At 40.1% G+C, this 8,608-nt stretch overlaps 1 long non-coding RNA gene across 1 annotated transcript; it reads right to left on the bottom strand.

The window, feature by feature from the left end:
* Positions 1-3,651: 3,651 nt before the first annotated feature.
* LOC130748851 (uncharacterized) lies at positions 3,652-6,383 on the bottom strand. Its single transcript, XR_009022790.1, has 2 exons — positions 5,544-6,383; positions 3,652-3,916 (listed from the first exon to the last, which is right to left on the bottom strand). It is a non-coding gene; the product is annotated as an uncharacterized LOC130748851 (long non-coding RNA).
* Between the last annotated feature and the right edge of the window lie 2,225 nt (positions 6,384-8,608).

Genomic DNA, 8,608 nt, shown 5'->3' with positions numbered 1-8,608 from the left:
CATGGATTTTTGTCCAGAGTAAGGTTTTCTTCAGAACTTCTGACCATGGTACCTTTGAAGTCATCAGATGTTACCCCTTTCAGAAGTTACTCGATCAGAAGCACTTAACCCACTGGTTAAACTTCTGTGGTAGACAACAATACACGTGTCACTTCATTTGTGACATAGTTCCTTGAGTCGCGTGGTATATCTGCTATAATGATGATGTCTACTCTCCTCTACTATGCTATTTTCAGACTATATATTTTATAACCGTTGATTTTGCCTTTAATTTCTTAGAAAAACTGTCAACGGTTACCATTAAACCCACTATATGCACTGTCACACACGATCTCCCACTCACTTACACTTACGGTTTTGAAACTATCCGTGTGCATTGAATTCATTCATATTCCTTCCTCCAACATTTCCTCCTCTCTCTGAACCCTAAACCTCCATCTCTAAGAATCATGGGCAAATCAAGGAAACCTAAGGCGAATGTTTCTGCTTCTACCACACAAACTGCCAAAGACCAAGAGAAGCAAAGATTCGAGGAAGCACAGAAGATTCTGAATGCACCAAATGTAGTCACCTGTGCAAAGAAAGTGGAAGAACTGAGTGTGTGCTGCGAAGCAAGAGTTGATTTTGATAATCTTGCTCAACATGGGTTTGATATTAGGAACCAAGTCGAGTTGCAAGGATGGTCTGGGTACTTCAACAGGCTCGTTGGTCCAATCTATCACAAATTGGTTGTCGAGTTCTCGCATGTACTGGACAAGAAAATTGTGATCTCTGAAGAATCTATAGCAAAACTGCTGGGTATGGAGTTTCAGCAGGGAAAAAGGATCAAGAATGTTGAAGCAAATGTTGCTGGAATGAGGACTGTGGTCAATAAGGCGCTCTATGATAACTGGTCTTATGAGAAAACCAAGTACAACATTAAGGACTTGAAGTCTGAAATGAAGATTTGGCAAAAGATCTTCATGCACTGTATTCACCCCAGAACTGGAGGAACTGATTACCTGAATGCAACTCAGAAGGTAATCATGTACTATATTTCAACTGGTGAGCTTATATGTCTGCCATTCCTACTTTTCAATTATCTGAAGGAGTGTATTGAGAAATCAAGGACCACAACTGGTTCTGAGAACAAGAGATTCATCTCTTACATTCCGTATGGAAGGCTGCTGTCAGACATCTTCGTCCAAAATAAGCTTGTCAAGACTCTATCAGATCTTGGACTTCACGAAGATCTGGCCATGACAGTTGGTGATGCTCTCAATAGCACAAAGTTGAAGAAGATGCAGATCATTAAGAAGATTAAAGTTGCTCCCAAAGAAGACACTTCTGATGAAGTTCGTCGGAGGCATTACCCCATTGATGACTTTCCCATTTGGTCCAAAAAGGACAATCCAGCATGCATTCTGGAATATGTCAGGATGCTCAGAAGTCAAGGTGATCCAATCACCCTTACAGAATTTGTTAGCACTCTTCCTGAGAGTCCTCCTAACCTGGCAACCAGGAAATCCAGGAGAACAACAAGCAGCAAGCCCTCAGATCCTAAGGGTAAAGAGATTCTGATAGAGGAACCTGCAAAGAAGAAGACTGCTTCCAAGACTGTGATCATCAGGGAACCATCTCCTAAAAGGCATCTGAAGAGAACCTCAGCTCAACAACAACAAATGTCTGATTCTGAAAGCTCAGAAGACACATGGGAAGACTTCCCAAGTGAAGAAACTGAAGATGAAGACATGCCTCTGGCTAAGAGACGCAAAATTATTCTTGAGGAAGAGGAAGATGAGCAGGATGACCATGAGATCATTCAGAATGTGATTCTGGGTATAAGGGAAGATTCAGATGCTGAAGAATCCACTGATTCTGACGTTATTCCCCTAGTGAAGAGAAGGAAGCTTCCTCTGAGGGGACCACTTCAGCAGAAGGAACCAGCTGCAGAACAAGCATCTGAACCAACTTCAGAAGTACAGAGGGAAAGAAGATCTAAACGCACTTATGATCCAGCAAGGACTGCAACTCTCACCAGAACCTCACCAATCAGAAGCTCCAGTAAGGTAATTACTGAAAGCATTAATTCTGATTCTGCTTTAGTAGTTATACCTGAACAACCCCTGCCTATATCTACTTCCATGCCCACCTTAACTCAAACAGCACCCACTCAAACTGAGACACAAACTCAAACACAAGCTGAACCTCAAGCTCCTACTTCAAGGATCCAAACAGCCACCACAGCCATCCCTTCCATTCCAATTTACACCTCTTCCACATTCATCCCAACTGAACCAATACCTCCTTTCAATTCCTTCATTCAAGGTATTGTTCAACATGAGGCCACTCAAAGAACCTTAGTTCAACAGTTCTCTCCCAAGCCTGCATCCACTCCACACACCTTCCTCATAACCCAAACTGGTGAGATCCCTGCTGAGAAAGAAAAGGAAGATGATGATGTCCAGATCCTTGAGCCGCCTTTCAATGTGAAGCCTCTTCAACAATTTGCTTCCAATTTTGAAGATCGGATTCCAGATGCTGCTGCGACCTCTTATGTGTCCTTGTCCAATTATTCAGCAGTCAACTCACAGGATCTGAGTTTCCCTTCACCTGAAAAGACTGTCACCTCAAGGCAAAGGCCGGATACTATCACTGAAGCTGAGCATATGGATGAATCAGATCACTCAGGCGTAGAGAAGGATCATGAGATTGAGTCCATTCCTTCTGAGCACATGGAAGAATCAAATGCTTCGAGCTCCAATGCTGCCAGAACTCCTCAGCCTGTTCTGACCCTGGCCACCTCCTTCCTTCCTCAGAATCTTCCTCAACTCATTCAGGAGTTTTCTGCAGAGGCCATCAGAAGGTTGAACTGGCTGTACCAGGTAACTGATAATCAGTTTGATGCCTCTCTTGTTGATAGTCTATGGTCTGCATTTGAGAGATGGTCAGAAGGCAAAGGTCATGAACTTCAGAAGCAACTTAGCAGGGAGAAAAGACTAAGAGTTCATGATGCATCCGAAAGAGCCTATGAGCAGAAGCAGAGAGTGCTACACAAGGTCTGTGAACCCTTGCGGAGAGCTATGGCTGAAAGACCATGTGCTGTCTCTGAATGTACCTCAGAAGATGCTGTGATGCTCTCAGCAGAGAAAGAAGAAGAAAGCACAGATGGCATAGTCATTCTGGAAGATGCAGATGCTGATGAAGTTCAGAAGCAAGGGCCAATTCAAGTTGATATTGCAATGTCATCAGAGGCTGAAGTTACTCCTCATGTTCAAGCTCCAGAAGTTCCTACATCTGATCCAGCTCCAGAAGTTGAAGTTCTTGCTGCCCGAATTGACAGAATTCAGAATGATTAGCAGAGGTTATTTCAGATGGTTGAGGAAGAAGGCCGTATTCAGAATGAGCAAAGCAAGCTGTAACACCCCGATTTCGGTGGCGTCACTTTAGTAACCAAAAGTAAACTTAATGCGGAAAAACGTGAATATATATATATATTTTTTTCGATTATAACTAAGATGTAACACCCCAATTCTAAACGGCATATGTATTGCAAATATCAGAGTGATAAAAATTTTAACACTCATGAGGCATTACATAATCACTTAAAACATTAACATAATGCTCTTGTAACAGATACATAGCACATAAACTTTGAGATGAACTCATAAATAAACTTAAATGCTCTTGTGACAGTTAATTAGTCTTTGAACTAGTTCACTTTGACAAATAGTTATGCAGCGAATCCAATGTCTTTAAAACTTAAAGAAAACATAGTATCTTGCCCACAACTTAAAACAGAAACAACTTCTCAAATAACAACTTAATTCAAATTATAACAGAAGGAAAACAAGCGTCCATTTCCCCCCCGAGTGCTACGTATCAGAGCAAGGACTCCAACTCGAAATAAAGGCTATAGACTACTCCTCCTGATTACCTGCACGTTACCAACAAGGGTAACATTCAAACAGAAGGGGTGAGATATCGAGTATCATAAATATAAGAATGACAATAAATATGCTAGATTAATGCCACACCACTTCTTTTTATATTCATATAGCTCAGTTACTAAAACAGTCACAAATAACGTCATCGACTCGGATACAATTCGAACACAACAATGACTATGCATATGTATGTGGTACCAACAAGGCTTCAGCCCTCATCACTAATTGCCAATTATTGGAGGCACAAGGCATAAGCCTTCATCACAAATCGCCAATACAGGCCATCACAGAGTATGCAGATGCTATGCGACTCAAAAGGACGTATACATCTCATAATCATCACTTCAACATGAGGCATTGCGCCTATATCACTACATCACTAACATCGCTTAAAACAACACAATTCAGCACACATGCATTTTTATCAACTATACAATTACCCTGACATCTTAGGCAATTTTGGCACCAAATCAATGAAACAACTCACTTAAGCATGCAATCATGGAAGAAGCTATCACATATGGTAAATAAATTATGGATTTCATGCTAAAGGTGTTCAGCCACATGCATCATCCTCATAGCTAATACATGGCACATAAAGACATTAACTTTCATACAACATGTAAGCTAAATCTAATTATATTTCCAAAACAATCATAATTTCCGTAATCTGGAAAAACAGCAGGAACACCAGCCACTAAAAGCGGTCTCCTGAATTCGTTACTGAACCAAAAATCATGTATTTTATATGCCTAGAAAGCTAACTTAAAGTCCTACAATTTCTTAGTTGATCACATCCTCATTTGAGCACTCTAACTGGGCGAAAACAGGTCTCGAAGTGTACTGTCCAGCCCAGGAAATTTTGGACAGCAGCACAGCATCATCAAATCCGTGCATAAATCATATAGCAGTTCAGGAATTACGCTCACAGCAGAAACATATTTTAGTAGAGATAACCTACAAGATTCGTTACTTGTTCAAAAATTACAAATGACCTCAATTTGAAAAGCTAACAGAAAACTCCACCTCTTTCTAGTTCATCAAAGAATTTTCTGGGCACATTAACAAGGTGAAAAATCACGTTGAAGTTCACTGGCAGAGATAGCAGATACAGAGCGCAGAAAAACATGGTTTACTAAACTGAACTTAAAGACCTCGTCTCTCAACAAAAAATTATGTACCATATCATTCCAGAAAGCTCTTTCAAAGGCCTACACTTTCTCAGTTCAACGCAACATTATTCGAGAACTCTAAACAGGCTCTAAAAGGCTTCGAAAGTCACGGTTCATACCAGGAAAATGACCAGTCCGTTTTATGTTCCAAAATAAGTGATTAAAGTTGTTTATCATCAAACAAGACACAAAACCTAACAAGCATGCTACCTAACAGTCCTTATGTGCGTGATCATAAAGAAAATCAAAAGGGAACCTCAACCCAAAACTCCTAGCATACTATGGTTCTGCCCTCACCCCGTTCAATCACACAAAAGAAAATCCCAAAATCAATGGATTTCAAATCAGATTTCCAGAACATCATTAACAGAAACAATTCTACATCTCCCAAATCCCTAATATCATTCACCATAATTCCATTAGAAACTCAAAATCCCACCCTTACCTTTGGATTGAGTGCAACTCCCCGTTCCCGATCGAATTCTCCGAAGCCGATCCGCTCTCCCTCTCTTCCTGCTACTTCACGCACAGCCTTCTTCTTTTTTTTTTCTCCTTCTTTCACGCGTCATCTTCTTTCTTATTTTTTTTTTTCTTTAGCTGCTTCCCCATCCTTATTAAACCATCTAAACCTAATTCCTCAAGGGCTAAACTAAAAATCCTAAAATCTCTCCTAGTCCTTGTCTCTATTTTTAATCCTAACTTTCACCCCTAGCTCTCTTCCATTTCATAAAACACACCCAGCATCACAAAAAAAATATTTTATTTCATTAAAGTATTATTATATCACCTATTAAACCACCATACAATATAATCTTAATTAAAATAAAATACCAACATTATTTTAATTAAAAACGGGGTGTTACAACTCTCCCCCACTTAAGAATTTTCGCCCTCGAAAATTTCCTTAAACGAACAATTCGGGTAGGACTCCCTCATCTGACTCTCAAGCTCCAATGAAATAAAGAATGCATCACACCCATAATAATAATGGCAATCAAAGATGTACCATTAATAAAGCACGTACTTCGAATTAGTCTATCCTCAGCAGTAGTCTCAGCACCAGATAAAGCAAACACCTTCCCCCTTGCAGGATCCTTCTTGGGTTTGTCACAATTAGTACTGATGTGACCTTACTCTCCACATCTGTAGCATGCCACAGTTTTACCTTCTAGGCACTCAAAGGATTTGTGGCCCAGCTTGCCACACTTAAATCATGTTGCTTCTGAATTGGGACATTCAGGAGAACGATGTCCTTCAACACCACACTTGTAGCACCTAACCGGATTAGGAGCTCCTTCCCCACTCGGCTTCTTGTCATGACCAGCTTCTTGTTTACCCTTATCAGCAGGATTCCCATACGGTTTCCCTCTGAATTGCCCCTTTTCTTTCTTCTCTTTCAAAGACTTGTAGTGAGCAGCACTTTCCCTGCTATCCTCATCATATATCCTACTCCTGTTAACCAGGTCAGAAAATTGGATAATCTGTTGATATCCCACAGCATTCTTGATCTCAGGTCTCAAACCATTCACAAACTTGTTACACTTAGATCTCTCAGCTTCGGCAGTATTGTAGTGGGGACAAAACTTAATCAATTCCTCAAACTTTGTAGCATACTCCGCCACGGTTCCATTACCCTGCTTCAGTTCAAGAAACTCAATTTCCTTCTTTCCACGCACATCTTCTGGATAGTGCTTCTCCAGAAATGCACCCTTGAAAAGATCTCAAGTAATCTCCATCCCATCACCTTCAAGCCTCTGAACAGTGTTGTCCCACCAATCTTCAGCTTCTTTCTCAAGCATATGGGTGCCAAACTGCACCTTCTGCGCGTCAGTACAATTCATGACTCGAAAGATCTTCTCAATTGCTTTCAGCCATGCCTGTGCTTTGTCAGGGTCGTATGCTCCTTCAAAGGTTGGCGAATTGTTCCTCTAAAATTTTCCCAAAGCACGGAATTCATCCTGATTATGGTTCCCAAGGTTCGCTTGCTGACCTTGCCCAATGGCGCCAGCCAACATTGCCAATGCCTCAGCGATAGCTTCATCATTCCTTCCGGCAACCATTTTCCTGAATCTCCAAACAGCCAACAACTCTTATCAAACAACAGCTCGATAGTGCTACTTACACATATCGAGTATCAGTAAGTATTAGAATATATATTATACTAAAAACTTGGTCTCTGACCAACCATTGCTCTGATACCACTAATGTAACACCCCAATTCTAAACGGCATATGTATTGCAAATATCAGAGTGATAAAAATTTTAACACTCATGAGGCATTACATAATCACTTAAAACATTAACATAATGCTCTTGTAACAGATACATAGCACATAAACTTTGAGATGAACTCATAAATAAACTTAAATGCTCTTGTGACAGTTAATTAGTCTTTGAACTAGTTCACTTTGACAAATAGTTATGCAACGAATCCAATGTCTTTAAAACTTAAAGAAAACATAGTATCTTGCCCACAACTTAAAACAGAAACTACTTCTCAAATAACAACTTAATTCAAATTATAACAGAAGGAAAACAAGCGTCCATTTCCCCCCCGAGTGCTACGTATCAGAGCAAGGACTCCAACTCGAAATAAAGGCTATAGACTACTCCTCCTGATTACCTGCACGTTACCAACAAGGGTAACATTCAAACAGAAGGGGTGAGATATCGAGTATCATAAATATAGGAATGACAATAAATATGCTAGATTAATGCCACACCACTTCTTTTTATATTCATATAGCTCAGTTACTAAAACAGTCACAAATAACGTCATCGACTCGGATACAATTCGAACACAACAATGACTATGCATATGTATGTGGTACCAACAAGGCTTCAGCCCTCATCACTAATTGCTAATTATTGGAGGCACAAGGCATAAGCCTTCATCACAAATCGCCAATACAGGCCATCACAGAGTATGCAGATGCTATGCGACTCAAAAGGACGTATACATCTCATAATCATCACTTCAACATGAGGCATTGCGCCTATATCACTACATCACTAACATCGCTTAAAACAACACAATTCAGCACACATGCATTTTTATCATCTATACAATTACCCTGACATCTTAGGCAATTTTGGCACCAAATCAATGAAACAACTCACTTAAGCATGCAATCATGGAAGAAGCTATCACATATGGTAAATAAATTATGGATTTCATGCTAAAGGTGTTCAGCCACATGCATCATCCTCATAGCTAATACATAGCACATAAAGACATTAACTTTCATACAACATGTAAGCTAAATCTAATTATATTTCCAAAGCAATCATAATTTCCGTAATCTGGAAAAACAGCAGGAACACCAGCCACTAAAAGCGGTCTCCTGAATTCGTTACTGAACCAAAAATCATGTATTTTATATGCCTAGAAAGCTAACTTAAAGTCCTACAATTTCTTAGTTGATCACATCCTCATTTGAGCACTCTAACTGGGCGAAAACAGGTCTCGAAGTGTACTGTCCAGCCCAGGAAATTTTGGACAGCAGCACA

The sequence above is a fragment of the Lotus japonicus genome, chromosome 3, assembly GCF_012489685.1.
Source record: "Lotus japonicus ecotype B-129 chromosome 3, LjGifu_v1.2".
Classification (NCBI taxonomy): Eukaryota; Viridiplantae; Streptophyta; class Magnoliopsida; order Fabales; family Fabaceae; genus Lotus; species Lotus japonicus.
This window is presented reverse-complemented; position numbering and strand designations above follow the sequence as displayed.